A 19,953-nucleotide genomic window follows, 5' to 3' on the forward strand; every position below is an offset into this window, starting at 1 on the left:
CGTAAGTGACGTCATCCGTGCATATGATTATGGAATCTGTATATAAAGCATGCATTGTTGTAAGCATGTGTTCTTGTCGACTTCCTGTCTTGTCTCTTCACTATGTCACGTCACTGTGTTGTTGTTTCCGGTGACGTACCAACATTTTTGTTAAGATATATTTATGTTTAAATATCTTCAGTTGTACGCTGTATCGAGATGGTACTGTATGAAATAAAGAAATGCTTAAATCTTCAAGTTTCTTTATGTGAGTTAACACTTTCACTCAATACTGTGCTACTCCGCTAACGCATCAACAAAAACGAGCCAGGTAGGATTCGAACCTACAATCTCCTGATCCGTAGTCAGGCGCGTTATCCATTGCGCCACTAGCCCACAAGGATTAAATAATTTATAATTTCCGTTTTAAATATCTTTAAATAATAATGCTATTCAAATATGCACCTTTTCATGTTCTAAAACATTCTCTCGTGTTTGGAAAATCTTTTTCGAACACTGCTTAAGTACGTCCTTTTGAACAGGGCTGTAATGAAACTTAGAAAACGAGCCAGGTAGGATTCGAACCTACAATCTCCTGATTCGTATTCAGGCTCGTTATCCATTGCGCCACTGGCCCACAAGGATTAAATAATTTATAATTTCCGTTTTAAATATCTTTAAATAATAATGCTATTCAAACATACACCTTTTCATGTTCTAAAACATTCTCTCGTGTTTGGAAAATCTTTTTCGAACACTGCTTAAGTACGTCCTTTTGAACAGGGCTATAATGAAACTTAAAAAACGAGCCAGGTAGGATTCGAACCTACAATCTCCTGAATCGTAGTCAGGCGCGTTATCCATTGCGCCACTGGCCCACAACGATTAGATAATTTCTAATTTCCGTTTTAAATATCTTTAAATAATAATGCTAATCAAATATAAACCTTTTCATGTTCTAAAACATTCTCTCGTGCTTGGAAAATCTTTTTCGAACACTGCTTAAGTACTTCCTTTTGAACAGGGCTATAATGAAACTTAAAAAACGAGCCAGGTAGGATTCGAACCTACAATCTCCTGATTCGTAGTCAGGCGCGTTATCCATTGCGCCACTGTCCCACAACGATGAGATAATTTATAATTTCCGTTTTAAATATCTTTAAATAATAATGCCTATCAAATATACACCTTTTCATGTTCTAAAACATTCTCTCGTGTTTGGAAAATCTTTTTCGAACACTGCTGAAGCACGTCCTTTTGAACAGGGCTATAATGAAACTTAAAAAACGAGCCAGGTAGGATTCGAACCTACAATCTCCTGATTCGTAGTCAGGCGCGTTATCCATTGCGCCACTGGCCCACATGGATTAGATAATTTATAATTTCCGTTTTAAATATCTTTAAATAATAATGCTAATCAAATATACACCCATTCATGTTCTAAAACATTCTCTCGTGTGTGGAAAATCTTTTTCGAACACTGCTTAAGAACTTGCTTTTGAATAGGGCTGTAATGAAACTTAAAAAACGAGCCAGGTAGGATTCGAACCTAAAATCTCCTGATTCGTAGTCATGCGCGTTATCCATTGCGCCACTGGCCCACAACGATTAGATAATTTATAATTTCCGTTTTAAATATCTTTAAATAATAATGCTAATCAAATATACACCCTTTCATGTTCTAAAACATTCACTCGTGTGTGGAAAATCTTTTTCGAACACTGCTTAAGTACTTCCTTTTGAACAGGGCTATAATTAAACTTAAAAAACGAGCCAGGTAGGATTCGAACCTACAATCTCCTGATTCGTAGTCAGGCGCGTTATCCATTGCGCCACTGTCCCACAACGAGTAGATAATTTATAATTTCCGTTTTAAATATCTTTAAATAATAATGCTAATCAAATATACACCCTTTCATGTTCTAAAACATTCTCTCGTGTGAGGAAAATTTCATTCGAACACTGCTTAAGTACTTCCTTTTGAACAGGGCTATAATGAAACTTAAAAAACGAGCCAGGTAGGATTCGAACCTACAATCTCCTGATTCGTAGTCAGGCGCGTTATCCATTGCGCCACTGGCCCACAACGATTAGATAATTTATAATTTCCGTTTTAAATATCTTTAAATAATAATGCTAATCAAATATACACCCTTTCATGTTCTAAAACATTCTCTCGTGTGTGGAAAATCTTTTTCGAACACTGCTTAAGAACTTCCTTTTGAACAGGGCTATAATGAAACTTAAAAAACAAGCCAGGTAGGATTCGAACCTACAATCTCCTAATTCGTTGTCAGGCGCGTTATCCATTGCGCCACTGGCCCACAACGATTAGATAATTTATAATTTCCGTTTAAAATATCTTTAAATAATAATGCTAATCAAATATACACCCTTTCATGTTCTAAAACATTCTCTCGATCTGGGAAAATCTTTTTCTAACACTGCTTAAGTTCGTGCTTTTGAACAGCGCAATAATAAAACTTTAAAAACGAGCCAGGTAGGATTCGAACCTACAATCTCCTGGTTCGTAGTCAGGCGCGTTATCCATTGCGCCACTGGCCCACATGGATTAAATAATTTATAATTTCCGTTTTAAATATCTTTAAATAATAATGCTAATCAAATATACACCTTTTCATGTTCTAAAACATTCTCTCGTGTTTGGAAAATCTTTTTCGAACACTGCTTAAGTACGTCCTTTTGAACAGGGCTATAATGAAACTTAAAAAACGAGCCGGGTAGGATTCGAACCTACAATCTCCTGATTCGTAGTCAGGCGCTTTATCCATTGCGCCACTGGCCCACATGGATTAAATAATTTATAATTTCCGTTTTAAATATCTTTAAATAATAATGCCTATCAGATATACACCTTTTCATGTTCTAAAACATTCTCTCGTGTTTGGAAAATCTTTTTCGAACACTGCTTAAGCACGTCCTTTTGAACAGGGCTATAATGAAACTTAAAAAACGAGCCAGGTAGGATTCGAACCTACAATCTCCTGATTCGTAGTCAGGCGCGTTATCCATTGCGCCACTGGCCCACAAGGATTAAATAATTGATAATTTTCGTTTTAAATATCTTTAAATAATAATGCTAATCAAATATACACCTTTTCATGTTCTAAAACATTCTCTCGTGTTTGGAAAATCTTTTTCGAACACTGCTTAAGTACGTCCTTTTGAACAGGGCTATAATGAAACTTAAAAAACGAGCCGGGTAGGATTCGAACCTACAATCTCCTGATTCGTAGTCAGGCGCTTTATCCATTGCGCCACTGGCCCACATGGATTAAATAATTTATAATTTCCGTTTTAAATATCTTTAAATAATAATGCCTATCAAATATACACCTTTTCATGTTCTAAAACATTCTCTCGTGTTTGGAAAATCTTTTTCGAACACTGCTTAAGCACGTCCTTTTGAACAGGGCTATAATGAAACTTAAAAAACGAGCCAGGTAGGATTCGAACCTACAATCTCCTGATTCGTAGTCAGGCGCGTTATCCATTGCGCCACTGGCCCACAACGATTAGATAATTTATAATTTCAGTTTTTAATTTCTTTAAATAATAATGCTAATCAAATATACACCCTTTCATGTTCTAAAACATTCTCTCGTGTGAGGAAAATCTTATTCGAACACTGCTTAAGTACTTCCTTTTGAACAGGGCTATAATGAAACTTAAAAAACGAGCCAGGTAGGATTCGAACCTACAATCTCCTGATTCGTAGTCAGGCGCGTTATCCATTGCGCCACTGGCCCACAACGATTAGATAATTTATAATTTCCGTTTTAAATATCTTTAAATAATAATGCTAATCAAATATACACCCTTTCATGTTCTAAAACATTCTCTCGTGTGTGGAAAATCTTTTTCGAACACTGCTTAAGAACTTCCTTTTGAATAGGGCTATAATGAAACTTAAAAAACGAGCCAGGTAGGATTCGAACCTACAATCTCCTGATTCGTAGTCAGGCGCGTTATCCATTGCGCCACTGGCCCACATGGATTAAATAATTTATAATTTCCGTTTTAAATATCTTTAAATAATAATGCCTATCAAATATACACGTTTTCATGTTCTAAAACATTCTCTCGTGTTTGGAAAATCTTTTTCGAACACTGCTTAAGTACGTCCTTTTGAACAGGGCTATAATGAAACTTAAAAAACGAGCCAGGTAGGATTCGAACCTACAATCTCCTGATTCGTAGTCAGGCGCGTTATCCATTGCGCCACTGGCCCTCATGGATTAAATAATTTATAATTTCCGTTTTAAATATCTTTAAATAATAATGCTAATCAAATATACACCCTTTCATGTTCTAAAACATTCTCTCGTGTTTTTAAAATCTTTTTCGAACACTGCTTAAGTACTTCCTTTTGAACAGGGCTATAATGAAACTTAAAAAACGAGCCAGGTAGGCTTCGAACCTACAATCTCCTGATTTGTAGTCAGGCGCGTTATCCATTGCGCCACTGGCCCACATGGATTAAATAATTTATAATTTCCGTTTTAAATATCTTTAAATAATAATGCTAATCAAATATACACCTTTTCATGTTCTAAAACATTCTCTCGTGTTTGGAAAATCTTTTTCGAACACTGCTTAAGCACGTCCTTTTGAACAGGGCTATAATGAAACTTAAAAAACGAGCCAGGTAGGATTCGAACCTACAATCTCCTGATTCGTAGTCAGGCGCGTTATCCATTGCGCCACTGGCCCACATGGATTAAATAATTTATAATTTCCGTTTTAAATATCTTTAAATAATAATGCTAATCAAATATACACCTTTTCATGTTCTAAAACATTCTCTCGTGTTTGGAAAATCTTTTTCGAACACTGCTTAAGTACGTCCTTTTGAACAGGGCTATAATGAAACTTAAAAAACGAGCCAGGCTGGATTCGAACCTACAATCTCCTGATTCGTAGTCAGGCGCGTTATCCATTGCGTCACTGGCCCACAACGATTAGATAATTTATAATTTCCGTTTTAAATATCTTTAAATAATAATGCTAATCAAATATACACCCTTTCATGTTCTAAAACATTCTCTCGTGTGAGGAAAATCTTTTTCGAACACTGCTTAAGTACGTCCTTTTGAACAGGGCTATAATGAAACTTAAAAAACGAGCCGGGTAGGATTCGAACCTACAATCTCCTGATTCGTAGTCAGGCGCTTTATCCATTGCGCCACTGGCCCACATGGATTAAATAATTCATAATTTCCGTTTTAAATATCTTTAAATAATAATGCCTATCAAATATACACCTTTTCATGTTCTAAAACATTCTCTCGTGTTTGGAAAATCTTTTTCGAACACTGCTTAAGCACGTCCTTTTGAACAGGGCTATAATGAAACTTAAAAAACGAGCCAGGTAGGATTCGAACCTACAATCTCCTGATTCGTAGTCAGGCGCGTTATCCATTGCGCCACTGGCCCACAAGGATTAAATAATTGATAATTTTCGTTTTAAATATCTTTAAATAATAATGCTAATCAAATATACACCTTTTCATGTTCTAAAACATTCTCTCGTGTTTGGAAAATCTTTTTCGAACACTGCTTAAGTACGTCCTTTTGAACAGGGCTATAATGAAACTTAAAAAACGAGCCGGGTAGGATTCGAACCTACAATCTCCTGATTCGTAGTCAGGCGCTTTATCCATTGCGCCACTGGCCCACATGGATTAAATAATTTATAATTTCCGTTTTAAATATCTTTAAATAATAATGCCTATCAAATATACACCTTTTCATGTTCTAAAACATTCTCTCGTGTTTGGAAAATCTTTTTCGAACACTGCTTAAGCACGTCCTTTTGAACAGGGCTATAATGAAACTTAAAAAACGAGCCAGGTAGGATTCGAACCTACAATCTCCTGATTCGTAGTCAGGCGCGTTATCCATTGCGCCACTGGCCCACAACGATTAGATAATTTATAATTTCAGTTTTTAATTTCTTTAAATAATAATGCTAATCAAATATACACCCTTTCATGTTCTAAAACATTCTCTCGTGTGAGGAAAATCTTATTCGAACACTGCTTAAGTACTTCCTTTTGAACAGGGCTATAATGAAACTTAAAAAACGAGCCAGGTAGGATTCGAACCTACAATCTCCTGATTCGTAGTCAGGCGCGTTATCCATTGCGCCACTGGCCCACAACGATTAGATAATTTATAATTTCCGTTTTAAATATCTTTAAATAATAATGCTAATCAAATATACACCCTTTCATGTTCTAAAACATTCTCTCGTGTGTGGAAAATCTTTTTCGAACACTGCTTAAGAACTTCCTTTTGAATAGGGCTATAATGAAACTTAAAAAACGAGCCAGGTAGGATTCGAACCTACAATCTCCTGATTCGTAGTCAGGCGCGTTATCCATTGCGCCACTGGCCCTCATGGATTAAATAATTTATAATTTCCGTTTTAAATATCTTTAAATAATAATGCCTATCAAATATACACGTTTTCATGTTCTAAAACATTCTCTCGTGTTTGGAAAATCTTTTTCGAACACTGCTTAAGTACGTCCTTTTGAACAGGGCTATAATGAAACTTAAAAAACGAGCCAGGTAGGATTCGAACCTACAATCTCCTGATTCGTAGTCAGGCGCGTTATCCATTGCGCCACTGGCCCACATGGATTAAATAATTTATAATTTCCGTTTTAAATATCTTTAAATAATAATGCTAATCAAATATACACCTTTTCATGTTCTAAAACATTCTCTCGTGTTTGGAAAATCTTTTTCGAACACTGCTTAAGAACTTCCTTTTGAATAGGGCTATAATGAAACTTAAAAAACGAGCCAGGTAGGATTCGAACCTACAATCTCCTGATTCGTAGTCAGGCGCGTTATCCATTGCGCCACTGGCCCTCATGGATTAAATAATTTATAATTTCCGTTTTAAATATCTTTAAATAATAATGCTAATCAAATATACACCCTTTCATGTTCTAAAACATTCTCTCGTGTTTTTAAAATCTTTTTCGAACACTGCTTAAGTACTTCCTTTTGAACAGGGCTATAATGAAACTTAAAAAACGAGCCAGGTAGGCTTCGAACCTACAATCTCCTGATTTGTAGTCAGGCGCGTTATCCATTGCGCCACTGGCCCACATGGATTAAATAATTTATAATTTCCGTTTTAAATATCTTTAAATAATAATGCTAATCAAATATACACCTTTTCATGTTCTAAAACATTCTCTCGTGTTTGGAAAATCTTTTTCGAACACTGCTTAAGTACGTCCTTTTGAACAGGGCTATAATGAAACTTAAAAAACGAGCCAGGTAGGATTCGAACCTACAATCTCCTGATTCGTAGTCAGGCGCGTTATCCGTTGCGCCACTGGCCCACATGGATTAAATAATTTATAATTTCCGTTTTAAATATCTTTAAATAATAATGCCTATCAAATATACACCTTTTCATGTTCTAAAACATTCTCTCGTGTTTGGAAAATCTTTTTCGAACACTGCTTAAGCACGTCCTTTTGAACAGGGCTATAATGAAACTTAAAAAACGAGCCAGGTAGGATTCGAACCTACAATCTCCTGATTCGTAGTCAGGCGCGTTATCCATTGCGCCACTGGCCCACATGGATTAAATAATTTATAATTTCCGTTTTAAATATCTTTAAATAATAATGCTAATCAAATATACACCTTTTCATGTTCTAAAACATTCTCTCGTGTTTGGAAAATCTTTTTCGAACACTGCTTAAGTACGTCCTTTTGAACAGGGCTATAATGAAACTTAAAAAACGAGCCAGGTTGGATTCGAACCTACAATCTCCTGATTCGTAGTCAGGCGCGTTATCCATTGCGTCACTGGCCCACAACGATTAGATAATTTTTAATTTCCGTTTTAAATATCTTTAAATAATAATGCTAATCAAATATACACCCTTTCATGTTCTAAAACATTCTCTCGTGTGAGGAAAATCTTTTTCGAACACTGCTTAAGTACGTCCTTTTGAACAGGGCTATAATGAAACTTAAAAAACGAGCCAGGTAGGATTCGAACCTACAATCTCCTGATTCGTAGTCAGGCGCGTTATCCATTGCGCCACTGGCCCAAATGGATTAAATAATTTATAATTTCCGTTTTAAATATCTTTAAATAATAATGCTAATCAAATATACACCCTTTCATGTTCTAAAACATTCTCTCGTGTGTGGAAAATCTTATTCGAACACTGCTTAAGTACTTCCTTTTGAACAGGGCTATAATGAAACTTAAAAAACGAGCCAGGTAGGATTCGAACCTACAATCTCCTGATTCGTAGTCAGGCGCGTTATCCATTGCGCCACTGGCCCACAACGATTAGATAATTTATAATTTCCGTTTTAAATATCTTTAAATAATAATGCTAATCAAATATACACCTTTTCAATTTCTAAAACATTCTCTCCTGTTTGGAAAATCTTTTTCGAACAATGCTTAAGTACGTCCTTTTGAACAGGGCTATAATGAAACTTAGAAAACGAGCCAGGTAGGATTCGAACCTACAATCTCCTGATTCTTAGTCAGGCGCGTTATCCATTTCGCCACTGGCCCACAACGATTAGATAATTTACAATTTCCGTTTTAAATATCTTTAAATAATAATGCTAATCAAATATACACCCATTCATGTTCTAAAACATTCTCTCGTGTGTGGAAAATCTTTTTCGAACACTGCTTAAGAACTTGCTTTTGAATAGGGCTATAATGAAACTTAAAAAACGAGCCAGGTAGGATTCGAACCTAAAATCTCCTGATTCGTAGTCATGCGCGTTATCCATTGCGCCACTGGCCCACAACGATTAGATAATTTATAATTTCCGTTTTAAATATCTTTAAATAATAATGCTAATCAAATATACACCCTTTCATGTTCTAAAACATTCTCTCGTGTGTGGAAAATCTTATTCGAACACTGCTTAAGTACTTCCTTTTAAACAGGGCTATAATGAAACTTTAAAAACAAGCCAGATAGGAATCGAACCTACAATCTCCTGATTCGTAGTCAGGCGCGTTATCCATTGCGCCACTGGCACACAACGATTAGATAATTTATAATTTCCGTTTTAAATTTCTTTAAATAATAATGCTAATCAAATATACACCCTTTCATGTTCTAAAACATCCTCTCGTGTGTGGAAAATCTTTTTCGAACACTGCTTAAGTACGTCCTTTTGAACAGGGCTATAATGAAACTTAAAAAACGAGCCAGGTTGGATTCGAACCTACAATCTCCTGATTCGTAGTCAGGCGCGTTATCCATTGCGTCACTGGCCCACAACGATTAGATAATTTATAATTTCCGTTTTAAATATCTTTAAATAATAATGCTAATCAAATATACACCCTTTCATGTTCTAAAACATTCTCTCGTGTGAGGAAAATCTTATTCGAACACTGCTTAAGTACTTCCTTTTAAACAGGGCTATAATGAAACTTAAAAAACGAGCCAGGTAGGATTCGAACCTACAATCTCCTGATTCGTAGTCAGGCGCGTTATCCATTGCGCCACTGGCCCACAACGATTAGATAATTTATAATTTCCGTTTTAAATATCTTTAAATAATAATGCTAATCAAATATACACCCTTTCATGTTCTAAAACATCCTCTCGTGTGTGGAAAATCTTTTTCGAACACTGCTTAAGTACTTCCTTTTGAACAGGGCTATAATGAAACTTAAAAAACGAGATAGGTAGGATTCGAAACTACAATCTCTTGATTCGTAGTCAGGCGCGTTATCCATTGCGCCACTGGCCCACAACGATTAGATAATTTATAATTTCCGTTTTAAATATCTTTAAATAATAATGCTAATCAAATATACACCTTTTCATTTTCTAAAACATTCTCTCGTGTTTGGAAAATCTTTTTCGAACACTGCTTAAGTACGTCCTTTTGAACAGGGCTATAATGAAACTTAAAAAACGAGCCAGGTAGGATTCGAACCTACAATCTCCTGATTCGTAGTCAGGCGCGTTATCCATTGCGCCACTGGCCCACATGGATTAAATAATTTATAATTTCCGTTTTAAATATCTTTAAATAATAATGCTAATCAAATATACACCTTTTCAATTTCTAAAACATTCTCTCGTGTTTGGAAAATCTTTTTCGAACACTGCTTAAGTACGTCCTTTTGAACAGGGCTATAATGAAACTTAGAAAACGAGCCAGGTAGGATTCGAACCTACAATCTCCTGATTCGTAGTCAGGCGAGTTATCCATTGCGCCACTGGCCCACATGGATTAAATAATTTATAATTTCCGTTTTAAATATCTTTAAATAATAATGCTAATCAAATATAAACCCTTTCATGTTCTAAAACATTCTCTCGTGTGTGGAAAATTTTATTCGAACACTGCTTAAGTACTTCCTTTTGAACAGGGCTATAATGAAACTTAAAAAACGAGCCAGGTAGGATTCGAACCTACAATCTCCTGATTCGTAGTCAGGCGCGTTGTCCATTGCGCCACTGGCCCACATGGATTAAATAATTTGTAATTTCCGTTTTAAATATCTTTAAATAATAATGCTAATCAAATATACACCCTTTCATGTTCTAAAACATTCTCTCGTGTGTGGAAAATCTTTTTCGAACACTGCTTAAGAACTTCCTTTTGAATAGGGCTATAATGAAACTTAAAAAACGAGCCAGGTAGGATTCGAACCTACAATCTCCTGATTCGTAGTCAGGCGCGTTATCCATTGCGCCACTGGCCCACAACGATTAGATAATTTATAATTTCCGTTTTAAATATCTTTAAATAATAATGCTAATCAAATATACACCCTTTCATGTTCTAAAACATTCTCTCGTGTGTGGAAAATCTTATTCGAACACTGCTTAAGTACTTCCTTTTGAACAGGGTTATAATGAAACTTAAAAAACGAGCCAGGTAGGATTCGAACCTACAATCTCCTGATTCGTAGTCAGGCGCGTTATCCATTGCGCCACTGGCCCACATGGATTAAATAATTTGTAATTTCCGTTTTAAATATCTTTAAATAATAATGCTAATCAAATATACACCCTTTCATGTTCTAAAACATTCTCTCGTGTGTGGAAAATCTTTTTCGAACACTGCTTAAGAACTTCCTTTTGAACAGGGCTATAATGAAACTTAAAAAACGAGCCAGGTAGGATTCGAACCTACAATCTCCTGATTCGTAGTCAGGCGCGTTATCCATTGCGCCACTGGCCCACAACGATTAGATAATTTATAATTTCCGTTTTAAATATCTTTAAATAATAATGCTAATCAAATATACACCCTTTCATGTTCTAAAACATTCTCTCGTGTGTGGAAAATCTTATTCGAACACTGCTTAAGTACTTCCTTTTGAACAGGGCTATAATGAAACTTAAAAAACGAGCCAGGTAGGATTCGAACCTACAATCTCTTGATTCGTAGTCAGGCGCGTTATCCATTGCGCCACTGGCCCACAACGATTAGATAATTAATAATTTCCGTTTTAAATATCTTTAAATAATAATGCTAATCAAATATACACCCTTTCATGTTCTAAAACATCCTCTCGTGTGTGGAAAATCTTTTTCGAACACTGCTTAAGTACTTCCTTTTGAACAGGGCTATAATGAAACTTAAAAAACGAGCCTGGTAGGATTCGAACCTACAATCTCTTGATTCGTAGTCAGGCGCGTTATCCATTGCGCCACTGGCCCACAACGATTAGATAATTTATAATTTCCGTTTTAAATATCTTTAAATAATAATGCTAATCAAATATACACCTTTTCATTTTCTAAAACATTCTCTCGTGTTTGGAAAATCTTTTTCGAACACTGCTTAAGTACGTCCTTTTGAACAGGGCTATAATGAAACTTAAAAAACGAGCCAGGTAGGATTCGAACCTACAATCTCCTGATTCGTAGTCAGGCGCGTTATCCATTGCGCCACTGGCCCACATGGATTAAATAATTTATAATTTCCGTTTTAAATATCTTTAAATAATAATGCTAATCAAATATACACCCTTTCATGTTCTAAAACATTCTCTCGTGTGTGGAAAATCTTATTCGAACACTGCTTAAGTACTTCCTTTTGAACAGGGCTATAATGAAACTTAAAAAACGAGCCAGGTAGGATTCGAACCTACAATCTCCTGATTCGTAGTCAGGCGCGTTATCCATTGCGCCACTGGCCCACAACGATTAGATAATTTATAATTTCCGTTTTAAATATCTTTAAATAATAATGCTAATCAAATATACACCCTTTCATGTTCTAAAACATTCTCTCGTGTGTGGAAAATCTTATTCGAACACTGCTTAAGTACTTCCTTTTAAACAGGGCTATAATGAAACTTTAAAAACAAGCCAGATAGGATTCGAACCTACAATCTCCTGATTCGTAGTCAGGCGCGTTATCCATTGCGCCACTGGCGCACAACGATTAGATAATTTATAATTTCCGTTTTAAATTTCTTTAAATAATAATGCTAATCAAATATACACCCTTTCATGTTCTAAAACATCCTCTCGTGTGTGGAAAATCTTTTTCGAACACTGCTTAAGTACTTCCTTTTGAACAGGGCTATAATGAAACTTAAAAAACGAGCCAGGTAGGATTCGAACCTACAATCTTTTGATTCGTAGTCAGGCGCGTTATCCATTGCGCCACTGGCCCACAACGATTAGATAATTTATAATTTCCGTTTTAAATATCTTTAAATAATAATGCTAATCAAATATACACCTTTTCATTTTCTAAAACATTCTCTCGTGTTTGGAAAATCTTTTTCGAACACTGCTTAAGTACGTCCGTTTGAACAGGGCTATAATGAAACTTAAAAAACGAGCCAGGTAGGATTCGAACCTACAATCTCCTGATTCGTAGTCAGGCGCGTTATCCATTGCGCCACTGGCCCACATGGATTAAATAATTTATAATTTCCGTTTTAAATATCTTTAAATAATAATGCTAATCAAATATACACCCTTTCATGTTCTAAAACATTCTCTCGTGTGTGGAAAATCTTATTCGAACACTGCTTAAGTACTTCCTTTTGAACAGGGCTATAATGAAACTTAAAAAACGAGCCAGGTAGGATTCGAACCTACAATCTCCTGATTCGTAGTCAGGCGCGTTATCCATTGCGCCACTGGCCCACAACGATTAGATAATTTATAATTTCCGTTTTAAATATCTTTAAATAATAATGCTAATCAAATATACACCTTTTCATTTTCTAAAACATTCTCTCGTGTTTGGAAAATCTTTTTCGAACGCTGCTTAAGTACGTCCTTTTGAACAGGGCTATAATGAAACTTAGAAAACGAGCCAGGTAGGATTCGAACCTACAATCTCCTGATTCGTAGTCAGGCGCGTTATCCATTGCGCCACTGGCCCACATGGATTAATTAATTTATAATTTCCGTTTTAAATATCTTTAAATAATAATGCTAATCAAATATACACCCTATCATGTTCTAAAACATTCTCTCGTGTGTGGAAAATCTTATTCGAACACTGCTTAAGTACTTCCTTTTGAACAGGGCTATAATGAAACTTAAAAAACGAGCCAGGTAGGAATCGAACCTACAATCTCCTGATTCGTAGTCAGGCGCGTTATCCATTGCGCCACTGGCTCACATGGATTAAATAATTTATAATTTCCGTTTTAAATATCTTTAAATAATAATGCTAATCAAATATACACCCTTTCTTGTTCTAAAACATTCTCTCGTGTGTGGAAAATCTTTTTCGAACACTGCTTAAGTACTTCCTTTTGAACAGGGCTATAATGAAACTTAAAAAACGAGCCAGGTAGGATTCGAACCTACAATCTCCTGATTCGTAGTCAGGCGCGTTATCCATTGCGCCACTGGCCCACAACGATTAGATAATTTATAATTTCCGTTTTAAATATCCTTAAATAATAATGCTAATCAAATATACACCTTTTCATGTTCTAAAACATTCTCTCGTGTTTGGAAAATCTTATTCGAACACTTCTTAAGTACTTCCTTTTGAACAGGGCTATAATGAAACTTAAAAAACGAGCCAGGTAGGATTCGAACCTACAATCTCCTGATTCGTAGTCAGGCGCGTTATCCATTGCGCCACTGGCCCACAACGATTAGATAATTTATAATTTCCGTTTTAAATATCCTTAAATAATAATGCTAATCAAATATACACCCTTTCATGTTCTAAAACATTCTCTCGTGTTTGGAAAATCTTTTTCGAACACTGCTTAAGTACGTCCTTTTGAACAGGGCTATAATGAAACTTAAAAAACGAGCCAGGTAGGATTCGAACCTACAATCTCCTGATTCGTAGTCAGGCGCGTTATACATTGCGCCACTGGCCCACATGGATTAAATAATTCATAATTTCCGTTTTAAATATCTTTAAATAATAATGCTAATCAAATATACACCCTTTCATGTTCTAAAACATTCTCTCGTGTGTGGAAAATCTTATTCGAACACTGCTTAAGTACTTCCTTTTGAACAGGGCTATAATGAAACTTAAAAAACGAGCCAGGTAGGATTCGAACCTACAATCTCCTGATTCGTAGTCAGGCGCGTTATCCATTGCGCCACTGGCCCACATGGATTAAATAATTTATAATTTTCGTTTTAAATATCTTTAAATAATAATGCTAATCAAATATACACCCTTTCATGTTCTAAAACATTCTCTCGTGTTTGGAAAATCTTTTTCGAACACTGCTTAAGTACGTCCTTTTGAACAGGGCTATAATGAAACTTAAAAAACGAGCCAGGTAGGATTCGAACCTACAATCTCCTGATTCGTAGTCAGGCGCGTTATCCATTGCGCCACTGGCCCACAACGATTAGATAATTTATAATTTCCGTTTTAAATATCTTTAAATAATAATGCTAATCAAATATACACCCTTTCATGTTCTAAAACATTCTCTCGTGTGTGGAAAATCTTATTCGAACACTGCTTAAGTACTTCCTTTTGAACAGGGCTATAATGAAACTTAAAAAACGAGCCAGGTAGGATTCGAACCTACAATCTCCTGATTCGTAGTCAGGCGCGTTATCCATTGCGCCACTGGCCCACAACGATTAGATAATTTATAATTTCCGTTTTAAATATCTTTAAATAATAATGCTAATCAAATATACACCCTTTCATGTTCTAAAACATTCTCTCGTGTGTGGAAAATCTTTTTTGAACACTGCTTAAGTACTTCCTTTTGAACAGGGCTATAATGAAACGTAAAAAACGAGCCAGGTAGGATTCGAACCTACAATCTCCTGATTCGTAGTCAGGCGCGTTATCCATTGCGCCACTGGCCCTCAACGATTAGATAATTTTTAATTTCCGTTTTAAATATCTTTAAATAATAATGCTAATCAAATATACACACTTTCATGTTCTAAAACATTCTCTCGTGTTTGGAAAATCTTTTTCGAACACTGCTTAAGTACGTCCTTTTGAACAGGGCTATAATGAAACTTAAAAAACCAGCCAGGTAGGATTCGAACCTACAATCTCCTGATTCGTAGTCAGGCGCGTTATCCATTGCGCCACTGGCCCACAATGATCAGATAATTTATAATTTCCGTTTAAAATATCTTTAAATAATAATGCTAATCAAAGATACATCTTTTCATGTTCTAAAACATTCTCTCGTTCTGGGAAAACCTTTTTCTGACACTGCTTAAGTTCGTGCTTTTGAACAGGGCAATAATAAAACTTTAAAAACGAGCCAGGTAGGATTCGAACCTACAATCTCCTGATCCGTAGTCAGGCGCGTTATCCATTGCGCCACTGGCCCACAAGGATTAAATAATTCATAATTTCCGTCCTAAATATCTTTAAATAATAATGCTAATCAAATATACACCTTTTCATGTTCTAAAACATTCTCTCGTTCTGGGAAAACCTTTTTCTGACACTGCTTAAGTTCGTGCTTTTGAACAGGGCAATAATAAAACTTTAAAAACGAGCCAGGTAGGATTCGAACCTACAATCTCCGGATCCGTAGTCAGGCGCGTTATCCATTGCGCCACTGGCCCACAAGGATTAAATAATTCATAATTTCCGTCCTAAATATCTTTAAATAATAATGCAAATCAAATATACACCTTTTCATTTTCTAAAACATTCTCTCGTGTTTGGAAAATTTTTTTCGAACACTGCTTAAGTACGTCCTTTTGAACAGGGCTATAATGAAACTTAAAAAACGAGCCAGGTAGGATTCGAACCTACAATCTCCTGATTCGTAGTCAGGCGCGTTATACATTGCGCCACTGGCCCACATGGATTAAATAATTTATAATTTCCGTTTTAAATATCTTTAAATAATAATGCTAATCAAATATACACCCTTTCATGTTCTAAAACATTCTCTCGTGTGTGGAAAATCTTATTCGAACACTGCTTAAGTACTTCCTTTTGAACAGGGCTATAATGAAACTTAAAAAACGAGCCAGATAGGATTCGAACCTACAATCTCCTGATTCGTAGTCAGGCGCGTTATCCATTGCGCCACTGGCCCACATGGATTAAATAATTTATAATTTCCGTTTTAAATATCTTTAAATAATAATGCTAATCAAATATACACCCTTTCATGTTCTAAAACATTCTCTCATGTGTGGAAAATCTTTTTCGAACACTGCTTAAGTACTTCCTTTTGAACAGGGCTATAATGAAACTTAAAAAACGAGCCAGGTAGGATTCGAACCTACAATCTCCTGATTCGTAGTCAGGCGCGTTATCCATTTCGCCACTGGCCCACAACGATTAGATAATTTATAATTTCCGTTTTAAATATCTTTAAATAATAATGCTAATCAAATATACACCTTTTCATGTTCTAAAACATTCTCTCGTGTTTGGAAATTCTTATTCGAACACTGCTTAAGTACTTCCTTTTGAACAGGGCTATAATGAAACTTAAAAAACGAGCCAGGTAGGATTCGAACCTACAATCTCCTGATTCGTAGTCAGGCGCGTTATCCATTGCGCCACTGGCCCACAACGATTAGATAATTTATAATTTCCGTTTTAAATATCTTTAAATAATAATGCTAATCAAATATACACACTTTCATGTTCTAAAACATTCTCTCGTGTGTGGAAAATCTTATTCGAACACTGCTTAAGTACTTCCTTTTGAACAGGGCTATAATGAAACTTAAAAAACGAGCCAGGTAGGATTCGAACCTACAATCTCCTGATTCGTAGTCAGGCGCGTTATCCATTGCGCCACTGGCCCACAACGATTAGATAACTTATAATTTCCGTTTTAAATATCTTTAAATAATAATGCTAATCAAATATACACCCTTTCATGTTCTAAAACATTCTCTCGTGTGTGGAAAATCTTTTTCGAACACTGCTTAAGTACTTCCTTTTGAACAGGGCTATAATGAAACTTAAAAAACGAGCCAGGTAGGATTCGAACCTACAATCTCCTGATTCATAGTCAGGCGCGTTATCCATTGCGCCACTGGCCCTCAACGATTAGATAATTTTTAATTTCCGTTTTAAATATCTTTAAAAAATAATGCTAATCAAATATACACCCTTTCATGTTCTAAAACATTCTCTCGTGTTTGGAAAATCATTTTCGAACACTGCTTAAGTACGTCCTTTTGAACAGGGCTATAATGAATCTTAAAAAACGAGCCAGGTAGGATTCGAACCTACAATCTCCTTATTCGTAGTCAGGCGCGTTATCCATTGCGCCAGTGGCCCACAACGATTAGATAATTTATATAGTTTCCGTTTTAAATATCTTTAAATAATAATGCTAATCAAATATACACCTTTTCATTTTCTAAAACATTCTCTCGTGTTTGGAAAATCTTTTTCGAACACTGCTTAAGTACGTCCTTTTGAACAGGGCTATAATGAAACTTAAAAAACGAGTCAGGTAGGATTCGAACCTACAATCTCCTGATTCGTAGTCAGGCGCGTTATCCATTGCGCCACTGGCCCACAACGATTAGATAATTTATAATTTCCGTTTTAAATATCTTTAAATAATAATGCTAATCAAATATACACCTTTTCATGTTCTAAAACATTCTCTCGTGTTTGGAAATTCTTATTCGAACACTGCTTAAGTACTTCCTTTTGAACAGGGCTATAATGAAACTTAAAAAACGAGCCAGGTAGGATTCGAACCTACAATCTCCTGATTCGTAGTCAGGCGCGTTATCCATTGCGCCACTGGCCCACAACGATTAGATAATTTATAATTTCCGTTTTAAATATCTTTAAATAATAATGCTAATCAAATATACACCCTTTCATGTTCTAAAACATTCTCTCGTGTGTGGAAAATCTTATTCGAACACTGCTTAAGTACTTCCTTTTGAACAGGGCTATAATGAAACTTAAAAAACGTGCCAGGTAGGATTCGAACCTACAATCTCCTGATTCGTAGTCAGGCGCGTTATCCATTGCGCCACTGGCCCTCAACGATTAGATAATTTTTAATTTCCGTTTTAAACATCTTTAAATAATAATGCTAATCAAATATACACCCTTTCATGTTCTAAAACATTCTCTCGTGTTTGGAAAATCTTTTTCGAACACTGCTTAAGTACGTCCTTTTGAACAGGGCTATAATGAAACTTAAAAAACGAGCCAGGTAGGATTCGAACCTACAATCTCCTTATTCGTAGTCAGGCGCGTTATCCATTGCGCCAGTGGCCCACAACGATTAGATAATTTATAATTTCCGTTTTAAATATCTTTAAATAATAATGCTAATCAAATATACACCTTTTCATTTTCTAAAACATTCTCTCGTGTTTGGAAAATTTTTTTCGAACACTGCTTAAGTACGTCCTTTTGAACAGGGCTATAATGAAACTTAAAAAACGAGCCAGGTAGGATTCGAACCTACAATCTCCTGATTCGTAGTCAGGCGCGTTATACATTGCGCCACTGGCCCACATGGATTAAATAATTTATAATTTCCGTTTTAAATATCTTTAAATAATAATGCTAATCAAATATACACCCTTTCATGTTCTAAAACATTCTCTCGTGTGTGGAAAATCTTATTCGAACACTGCTTAAGTACTTCCTTTTGAACAGGGCTATAATGAAACTTAAAAAACGAGCCAGGTAGGATTCGAACCTACAATCTCCTGATTCGTAGTCAGGCGCGTTATCCATTGCGCCACTGGCCCACATGGATTAAATAATTTATAATTTCCGTTTTAAATATCTTTAAATAATAATGCTAATCAAATATACACCCTTTCATGTTCTAAAACATTCTCTCGTGTGTGGAAAATCTTTTTCGAACACTGCTTAAGTACTTCCTTTTGAACAGGGCTATAATGAAACTTAAAAAACGAGCCAGGTAGGATTCGAACCTACAATCTCCTGATTCGTAGTCAGGCGCGTTATCCATTGCGCCACTGGCCCACAACGATTAGATAATTTATAATTTCCGTTTTAAATATCTTTAAATAATAATGCTAATCAAATATACACCCTTTCATGTTCTAAAACATTCTCTCGTGTTTGGAAAATCTTATTCGAACACTGCTTAAGTACTTCCTTTTGAACAGGGCTATAATGAAACTTAAAAAACGAGCCAGGTAGGATTCGAACCTACAATCTCCTGATTCGTAGTCAGGCGCGTTATCCATTGCGCCACTGGCCCACAACGATTAGATAATTTATAATTTCCGTTTTAAATATCTTTAAATAATAATGCTAATCAAATATACACCCTTTCATGTTCTAAAACATTCTCTCGTGTTTGGAAAATCTTTTTCGAACACTGCTTAAGTACTTCCTTTTGAACAGGGCTATAATGAAACTTAAAAAACGAGCCAGGTAGGATTCGAACCTACAATCTCCTGATTCGTAGTCAGGCGCGTTATCCATTGCGCCACTGGCCCTCAACGATTAGATAATTTATAATTTCCGTTTTAAATATCTTTAAATAATAATGCT

The 19,953-nt window shown here is 35.7% G+C and overlaps 68 non-coding genes across 68 annotated transcripts; all 68 read right to left on the reverse strand.

Annotated features, from left to right (window-relative positions):
* Positions 1 to 302: 302 nt before the first annotated feature.
* TRNAR-ACG (transfer RNA arginine (anticodon ACG)) lies at positions 303 to 375 on the reverse strand. The gene has a single exon. It is a non-coding gene; the product is annotated as a tRNA-Arg (tRNA).
* Positions 376 to 784: 409 nt separating this feature from the next.
* TRNAR-ACG (transfer RNA arginine (anticodon ACG)) lies at positions 785 to 857 on the reverse strand. The gene has a single exon. It is a non-coding gene; the product is annotated as a tRNA-Arg (tRNA).
* Positions 858 to 1,025: 168 nt separating this feature from the next.
* On the reverse strand, positions 1,026 to 1,098 carry TRNAR-ACG (transfer RNA arginine (anticodon ACG)). Its single transcript has one exon. It is a non-coding gene; the product is annotated as a tRNA-Arg (tRNA).
* Positions 1,099 to 1,266: 168 nt separating this feature from the next.
* On the reverse strand, positions 1,267 to 1,339 carry TRNAR-ACG (transfer RNA arginine (anticodon ACG)). Its single transcript has one exon. It is a non-coding gene; the product is annotated as a tRNA-Arg (tRNA).
* A 409-nt stretch (positions 1,340 to 1,748) lies between these two features.
* Positions 1,749 to 1,821, reverse strand: TRNAR-ACG (transfer RNA arginine (anticodon ACG)). The gene has a single exon. It is a non-coding gene; the product is annotated as a tRNA-Arg (tRNA).
* A 168-nt stretch (positions 1,822 to 1,989) lies between these two features.
* Positions 1,990 to 2,062, reverse strand: TRNAR-ACG (transfer RNA arginine (anticodon ACG)). Its single transcript has one exon. It is a non-coding gene; the product is annotated as a tRNA-Arg (tRNA).
* A 409-nt stretch (positions 2,063 to 2,471) lies between these two features.
* On the reverse strand, positions 2,472 to 2,544 carry TRNAR-ACG (transfer RNA arginine (anticodon ACG)). The gene has a single exon. It is a non-coding gene; the product is annotated as a tRNA-Arg (tRNA).
* A 409-nt stretch (positions 2,545 to 2,953) lies between these two features.
* Positions 2,954 to 3,026, reverse strand: TRNAR-ACG (transfer RNA arginine (anticodon ACG)). The gene has a single exon. It is a non-coding gene; the product is annotated as a tRNA-Arg (tRNA).
* A 409-nt stretch (positions 3,027 to 3,435) lies between these two features.
* On the reverse strand, positions 3,436 to 3,508 carry TRNAR-ACG (transfer RNA arginine (anticodon ACG)). Its single transcript has one exon. It is a non-coding gene; the product is annotated as a tRNA-Arg (tRNA).
* Positions 3,509 to 3,676: 168 nt separating this feature from the next.
* On the reverse strand, positions 3,677 to 3,749 carry TRNAR-ACG (transfer RNA arginine (anticodon ACG)). Its single transcript has one exon. It is a non-coding gene; the product is annotated as a tRNA-Arg (tRNA).
* Positions 3,750 to 3,917: 168 nt separating this feature from the next.
* TRNAR-ACG (transfer RNA arginine (anticodon ACG)) lies at positions 3,918 to 3,990 on the reverse strand. Its single transcript has one exon. It is a non-coding gene; the product is annotated as a tRNA-Arg (tRNA).
* A 168-nt stretch (positions 3,991 to 4,158) lies between these two features.
* TRNAR-ACG (transfer RNA arginine (anticodon ACG)) lies at positions 4,159 to 4,231 on the reverse strand. Its single transcript has one exon. It is a non-coding gene; the product is annotated as a tRNA-Arg (tRNA).
* A 168-nt stretch (positions 4,232 to 4,399) lies between these two features.
* Positions 4,400 to 4,472, reverse strand: TRNAC-ACA (transfer RNA cysteine (anticodon ACA)). The gene has a single exon. It is a non-coding gene; the product is annotated as a tRNA-Cys (tRNA).
* Positions 4,473 to 4,640: 168 nt separating this feature from the next.
* TRNAR-ACG (transfer RNA arginine (anticodon ACG)) lies at positions 4,641 to 4,713 on the reverse strand. The gene has a single exon. It is a non-coding gene; the product is annotated as a tRNA-Arg (tRNA).
* A 650-nt stretch (positions 4,714 to 5,363) lies between these two features.
* Positions 5,364 to 5,436, reverse strand: TRNAR-ACG (transfer RNA arginine (anticodon ACG)). The gene has a single exon. It is a non-coding gene; the product is annotated as a tRNA-Arg (tRNA).
* A 409-nt stretch (positions 5,437 to 5,845) lies between these two features.
* TRNAR-ACG (transfer RNA arginine (anticodon ACG)) lies at positions 5,846 to 5,918 on the reverse strand. Its single transcript has one exon. It is a non-coding gene; the product is annotated as a tRNA-Arg (tRNA).
* Positions 5,919 to 6,086: 168 nt separating this feature from the next.
* TRNAR-ACG (transfer RNA arginine (anticodon ACG)) lies at positions 6,087 to 6,159 on the reverse strand. The gene has a single exon. It is a non-coding gene; the product is annotated as a tRNA-Arg (tRNA).
* A 168-nt stretch (positions 6,160 to 6,327) lies between these two features.
* Positions 6,328 to 6,400, reverse strand: TRNAR-ACG (transfer RNA arginine (anticodon ACG)). The gene has a single exon. It is a non-coding gene; the product is annotated as a tRNA-Arg (tRNA).
* A 168-nt stretch (positions 6,401 to 6,568) lies between these two features.
* On the reverse strand, positions 6,569 to 6,641 carry TRNAR-ACG (transfer RNA arginine (anticodon ACG)). The gene has a single exon. It is a non-coding gene; the product is annotated as a tRNA-Arg (tRNA).
* Positions 6,642 to 6,809: 168 nt separating this feature from the next.
* On the reverse strand, positions 6,810 to 6,882 carry TRNAR-ACG (transfer RNA arginine (anticodon ACG)). The gene has a single exon. It is a non-coding gene; the product is annotated as a tRNA-Arg (tRNA).
* A 168-nt stretch (positions 6,883 to 7,050) lies between these two features.
* Positions 7,051 to 7,123, reverse strand: TRNAC-ACA (transfer RNA cysteine (anticodon ACA)). The gene has a single exon. It is a non-coding gene; the product is annotated as a tRNA-Cys (tRNA).
* A 168-nt stretch (positions 7,124 to 7,291) lies between these two features.
* TRNAR-ACG (transfer RNA arginine (anticodon ACG)) lies at positions 7,292 to 7,364 on the reverse strand. Its single transcript has one exon. It is a non-coding gene; the product is annotated as a tRNA-Arg (tRNA).
* A 168-nt stretch (positions 7,365 to 7,532) lies between these two features.
* On the reverse strand, positions 7,533 to 7,605 carry TRNAR-ACG (transfer RNA arginine (anticodon ACG)). Its single transcript has one exon. It is a non-coding gene; the product is annotated as a tRNA-Arg (tRNA).
* A 409-nt stretch (positions 7,606 to 8,014) lies between these two features.
* Positions 8,015 to 8,087, reverse strand: TRNAR-ACG (transfer RNA arginine (anticodon ACG)). The gene has a single exon. It is a non-coding gene; the product is annotated as a tRNA-Arg (tRNA).
* Positions 8,088 to 8,255: 168 nt separating this feature from the next.
* TRNAR-ACG (transfer RNA arginine (anticodon ACG)) lies at positions 8,256 to 8,328 on the reverse strand. The gene has a single exon. It is a non-coding gene; the product is annotated as a tRNA-Arg (tRNA).
* Positions 8,329 to 8,496: 168 nt separating this feature from the next.
* Positions 8,497 to 8,569, reverse strand: TRNAL-AAG (transfer RNA leucine (anticodon AAG)). Its single transcript has one exon. It is a non-coding gene; the product is annotated as a tRNA-Leu (tRNA).
* Positions 8,570 to 8,978: 409 nt separating this feature from the next.
* On the reverse strand, positions 8,979 to 9,051 carry TRNAR-ACG (transfer RNA arginine (anticodon ACG)). Its single transcript has one exon. It is a non-coding gene; the product is annotated as a tRNA-Arg (tRNA).
* A 409-nt stretch (positions 9,052 to 9,460) lies between these two features.
* On the reverse strand, positions 9,461 to 9,533 carry TRNAR-ACG (transfer RNA arginine (anticodon ACG)). The gene has a single exon. It is a non-coding gene; the product is annotated as a tRNA-Arg (tRNA).
* A 409-nt stretch (positions 9,534 to 9,942) lies between these two features.
* Positions 9,943 to 10,015, reverse strand: TRNAR-ACG (transfer RNA arginine (anticodon ACG)). Its single transcript has one exon. It is a non-coding gene; the product is annotated as a tRNA-Arg (tRNA).
* A 168-nt stretch (positions 10,016 to 10,183) lies between these two features.
* On the reverse strand, positions 10,184 to 10,256 carry TRNAR-ACG (transfer RNA arginine (anticodon ACG)). The gene has a single exon. It is a non-coding gene; the product is annotated as a tRNA-Arg (tRNA).
* Positions 10,257 to 10,424: 168 nt separating this feature from the next.
* Positions 10,425 to 10,497, reverse strand: TRNAR-ACG (transfer RNA arginine (anticodon ACG)). The gene has a single exon. It is a non-coding gene; the product is annotated as a tRNA-Arg (tRNA).
* Positions 10,498 to 10,665: 168 nt separating this feature from the next.
* On the reverse strand, positions 10,666 to 10,738 carry TRNAR-ACG (transfer RNA arginine (anticodon ACG)). The gene has a single exon. It is a non-coding gene; the product is annotated as a tRNA-Arg (tRNA).
* A 168-nt stretch (positions 10,739 to 10,906) lies between these two features.
* Positions 10,907 to 10,979, reverse strand: TRNAR-ACG (transfer RNA arginine (anticodon ACG)). The gene has a single exon. It is a non-coding gene; the product is annotated as a tRNA-Arg (tRNA).
* Positions 10,980 to 11,147: 168 nt separating this feature from the next.
* Positions 11,148 to 11,220, reverse strand: TRNAR-ACG (transfer RNA arginine (anticodon ACG)). Its single transcript has one exon. It is a non-coding gene; the product is annotated as a tRNA-Arg (tRNA).
* Positions 11,221 to 11,388: 168 nt separating this feature from the next.
* Positions 11,389 to 11,461, reverse strand: TRNAR-ACG (transfer RNA arginine (anticodon ACG)). The gene has a single exon. It is a non-coding gene; the product is annotated as a tRNA-Arg (tRNA).
* A 168-nt stretch (positions 11,462 to 11,629) lies between these two features.
* TRNAR-ACG (transfer RNA arginine (anticodon ACG)) lies at positions 11,630 to 11,702 on the reverse strand. Its single transcript has one exon. It is a non-coding gene; the product is annotated as a tRNA-Arg (tRNA).
* Positions 11,703 to 11,870: 168 nt separating this feature from the next.
* Positions 11,871 to 11,943, reverse strand: TRNAR-ACG (transfer RNA arginine (anticodon ACG)). The gene has a single exon. It is a non-coding gene; the product is annotated as a tRNA-Arg (tRNA).
* Positions 11,944 to 12,111: 168 nt separating this feature from the next.
* TRNAR-ACG (transfer RNA arginine (anticodon ACG)) lies at positions 12,112 to 12,184 on the reverse strand. The gene has a single exon. It is a non-coding gene; the product is annotated as a tRNA-Arg (tRNA).
* Positions 12,185 to 12,350: 166 nt separating this feature from the next.
* TRNAR-ACG (transfer RNA arginine (anticodon ACG)) lies at positions 12,351 to 12,425 on the reverse strand. Its single transcript has one exon. It is a non-coding gene; the product is annotated as a tRNA-Arg (tRNA).
* Positions 12,426 to 12,593: 168 nt separating this feature from the next.
* Positions 12,594 to 12,666, reverse strand: TRNAR-ACG (transfer RNA arginine (anticodon ACG)). The gene has a single exon. It is a non-coding gene; the product is annotated as a tRNA-Arg (tRNA).
* A 168-nt stretch (positions 12,667 to 12,834) lies between these two features.
* On the reverse strand, positions 12,835 to 12,907 carry TRNAR-ACG (transfer RNA arginine (anticodon ACG)). Its single transcript has one exon. It is a non-coding gene; the product is annotated as a tRNA-Arg (tRNA).
* Positions 12,908 to 13,075: 168 nt separating this feature from the next.
* On the reverse strand, positions 13,076 to 13,148 carry TRNAR-ACG (transfer RNA arginine (anticodon ACG)). Its single transcript has one exon. It is a non-coding gene; the product is annotated as a tRNA-Arg (tRNA).
* Positions 13,149 to 13,316: 168 nt separating this feature from the next.
* Positions 13,317 to 13,389, reverse strand: TRNAR-ACG (transfer RNA arginine (anticodon ACG)). Its single transcript has one exon. It is a non-coding gene; the product is annotated as a tRNA-Arg (tRNA).
* Positions 13,390 to 13,557: 168 nt separating this feature from the next.
* Positions 13,558 to 13,630, reverse strand: TRNAR-ACG (transfer RNA arginine (anticodon ACG)). The gene has a single exon. It is a non-coding gene; the product is annotated as a tRNA-Arg (tRNA).
* Positions 13,631 to 13,798: 168 nt separating this feature from the next.
* Positions 13,799 to 13,871, reverse strand: TRNAR-ACG (transfer RNA arginine (anticodon ACG)). The gene has a single exon. It is a non-coding gene; the product is annotated as a tRNA-Arg (tRNA).
* A 168-nt stretch (positions 13,872 to 14,039) lies between these two features.
* On the reverse strand, positions 14,040 to 14,112 carry TRNAR-ACG (transfer RNA arginine (anticodon ACG)). The gene has a single exon. It is a non-coding gene; the product is annotated as a tRNA-Arg (tRNA).
* A 168-nt stretch (positions 14,113 to 14,280) lies between these two features.
* On the reverse strand, positions 14,281 to 14,353 carry TRNAR-ACG (transfer RNA arginine (anticodon ACG)). Its single transcript has one exon. It is a non-coding gene; the product is annotated as a tRNA-Arg (tRNA).
* A 168-nt stretch (positions 14,354 to 14,521) lies between these two features.
* Positions 14,522 to 14,594, reverse strand: TRNAR-ACG (transfer RNA arginine (anticodon ACG)). Its single transcript has one exon. It is a non-coding gene; the product is annotated as a tRNA-Arg (tRNA).
* A 168-nt stretch (positions 14,595 to 14,762) lies between these two features.
* On the reverse strand, positions 14,763 to 14,835 carry TRNAR-ACG (transfer RNA arginine (anticodon ACG)). Its single transcript has one exon. It is a non-coding gene; the product is annotated as a tRNA-Arg (tRNA).
* A 168-nt stretch (positions 14,836 to 15,003) lies between these two features.
* TRNAR-ACG (transfer RNA arginine (anticodon ACG)) lies at positions 15,004 to 15,076 on the reverse strand. The gene has a single exon. It is a non-coding gene; the product is annotated as a tRNA-Arg (tRNA).
* Positions 15,077 to 15,244: 168 nt separating this feature from the next.
* TRNAR-ACG (transfer RNA arginine (anticodon ACG)) lies at positions 15,245 to 15,317 on the reverse strand. Its single transcript has one exon. It is a non-coding gene; the product is annotated as a tRNA-Arg (tRNA).
* Positions 15,318 to 15,485: 168 nt separating this feature from the next.
* On the reverse strand, positions 15,486 to 15,558 carry TRNAR-ACG (transfer RNA arginine (anticodon ACG)). Its single transcript has one exon. It is a non-coding gene; the product is annotated as a tRNA-Arg (tRNA).
* Positions 15,559 to 15,726: 168 nt separating this feature from the next.
* TRNAR-ACG (transfer RNA arginine (anticodon ACG)) lies at positions 15,727 to 15,799 on the reverse strand. The gene has a single exon. It is a non-coding gene; the product is annotated as a tRNA-Arg (tRNA).
* Positions 15,800 to 15,967: 168 nt separating this feature from the next.
* TRNAR-ACG (transfer RNA arginine (anticodon ACG)) lies at positions 15,968 to 16,040 on the reverse strand. The gene has a single exon. It is a non-coding gene; the product is annotated as a tRNA-Arg (tRNA).
* A 168-nt stretch (positions 16,041 to 16,208) lies between these two features.
* Positions 16,209 to 16,281, reverse strand: TRNAR-ACG (transfer RNA arginine (anticodon ACG)). The gene has a single exon. It is a non-coding gene; the product is annotated as a tRNA-Arg (tRNA).
* Positions 16,282 to 16,449: 168 nt separating this feature from the next.
* On the reverse strand, positions 16,450 to 16,522 carry TRNAR-ACG (transfer RNA arginine (anticodon ACG)). The gene has a single exon. It is a non-coding gene; the product is annotated as a tRNA-Arg (tRNA).
* Positions 16,523 to 16,690: 168 nt separating this feature from the next.
* Positions 16,691 to 16,763, reverse strand: TRNAR-ACG (transfer RNA arginine (anticodon ACG)). The gene has a single exon. It is a non-coding gene; the product is annotated as a tRNA-Arg (tRNA).
* Positions 16,764 to 16,931: 168 nt separating this feature from the next.
* Positions 16,932 to 17,004, reverse strand: TRNAR-ACG (transfer RNA arginine (anticodon ACG)). The gene has a single exon. It is a non-coding gene; the product is annotated as a tRNA-Arg (tRNA).
* A 168-nt stretch (positions 17,005 to 17,172) lies between these two features.
* TRNAR-ACG (transfer RNA arginine (anticodon ACG)) lies at positions 17,173 to 17,245 on the reverse strand. The gene has a single exon. It is a non-coding gene; the product is annotated as a tRNA-Arg (tRNA).
* Positions 17,246 to 17,413: 168 nt separating this feature from the next.
* TRNAH-AUG (transfer RNA histidin (anticodon AUG)) lies at positions 17,414 to 17,486 on the reverse strand. Its single transcript has one exon. It is a non-coding gene; the product is annotated as a tRNA-His (tRNA).
* Positions 17,487 to 17,897: 411 nt separating this feature from the next.
* Positions 17,898 to 17,970, reverse strand: TRNAR-ACG (transfer RNA arginine (anticodon ACG)). The gene has a single exon. It is a non-coding gene; the product is annotated as a tRNA-Arg (tRNA).
* Positions 17,971 to 18,138: 168 nt separating this feature from the next.
* On the reverse strand, positions 18,139 to 18,211 carry TRNAR-ACG (transfer RNA arginine (anticodon ACG)). Its single transcript has one exon. It is a non-coding gene; the product is annotated as a tRNA-Arg (tRNA).
* A 168-nt stretch (positions 18,212 to 18,379) lies between these two features.
* On the reverse strand, positions 18,380 to 18,452 carry TRNAR-ACG (transfer RNA arginine (anticodon ACG)). Its single transcript has one exon. It is a non-coding gene; the product is annotated as a tRNA-Arg (tRNA).
* Positions 18,453 to 18,861: 409 nt separating this feature from the next.
* Positions 18,862 to 18,934, reverse strand: TRNAR-ACG (transfer RNA arginine (anticodon ACG)). The gene has a single exon. It is a non-coding gene; the product is annotated as a tRNA-Arg (tRNA).
* Positions 18,935 to 19,102: 168 nt separating this feature from the next.
* On the reverse strand, positions 19,103 to 19,175 carry TRNAR-ACG (transfer RNA arginine (anticodon ACG)). The gene has a single exon. It is a non-coding gene; the product is annotated as a tRNA-Arg (tRNA).
* A 168-nt stretch (positions 19,176 to 19,343) lies between these two features.
* TRNAR-ACG (transfer RNA arginine (anticodon ACG)) lies at positions 19,344 to 19,416 on the reverse strand. The gene has a single exon. It is a non-coding gene; the product is annotated as a tRNA-Arg (tRNA).
* A 168-nt stretch (positions 19,417 to 19,584) lies between these two features.
* Positions 19,585 to 19,657, reverse strand: TRNAR-ACG (transfer RNA arginine (anticodon ACG)). Its single transcript has one exon. It is a non-coding gene; the product is annotated as a tRNA-Arg (tRNA).
* A 168-nt stretch (positions 19,658 to 19,825) lies between these two features.
* Positions 19,826 to 19,898, reverse strand: TRNAR-ACG (transfer RNA arginine (anticodon ACG)). Its single transcript has one exon. It is a non-coding gene; the product is annotated as a tRNA-Arg (tRNA).
* Positions 19,899 to 19,953: the final 55 nt, after the last annotated feature.

This window comes from Parasteatoda tepidariorum, chromosome 5 (assembly GCF_982258835.1).
Source record: "Parasteatoda tepidariorum strain Cologne lab strain chromosome 5, Ptep-v5.0, whole genome shotgun sequence".
In the NCBI taxonomy this organism is placed as follows: domain Eukaryota; kingdom Metazoa; phylum Arthropoda; class Arachnida; order Araneae; family Theridiidae; genus Parasteatoda; species Parasteatoda tepidariorum.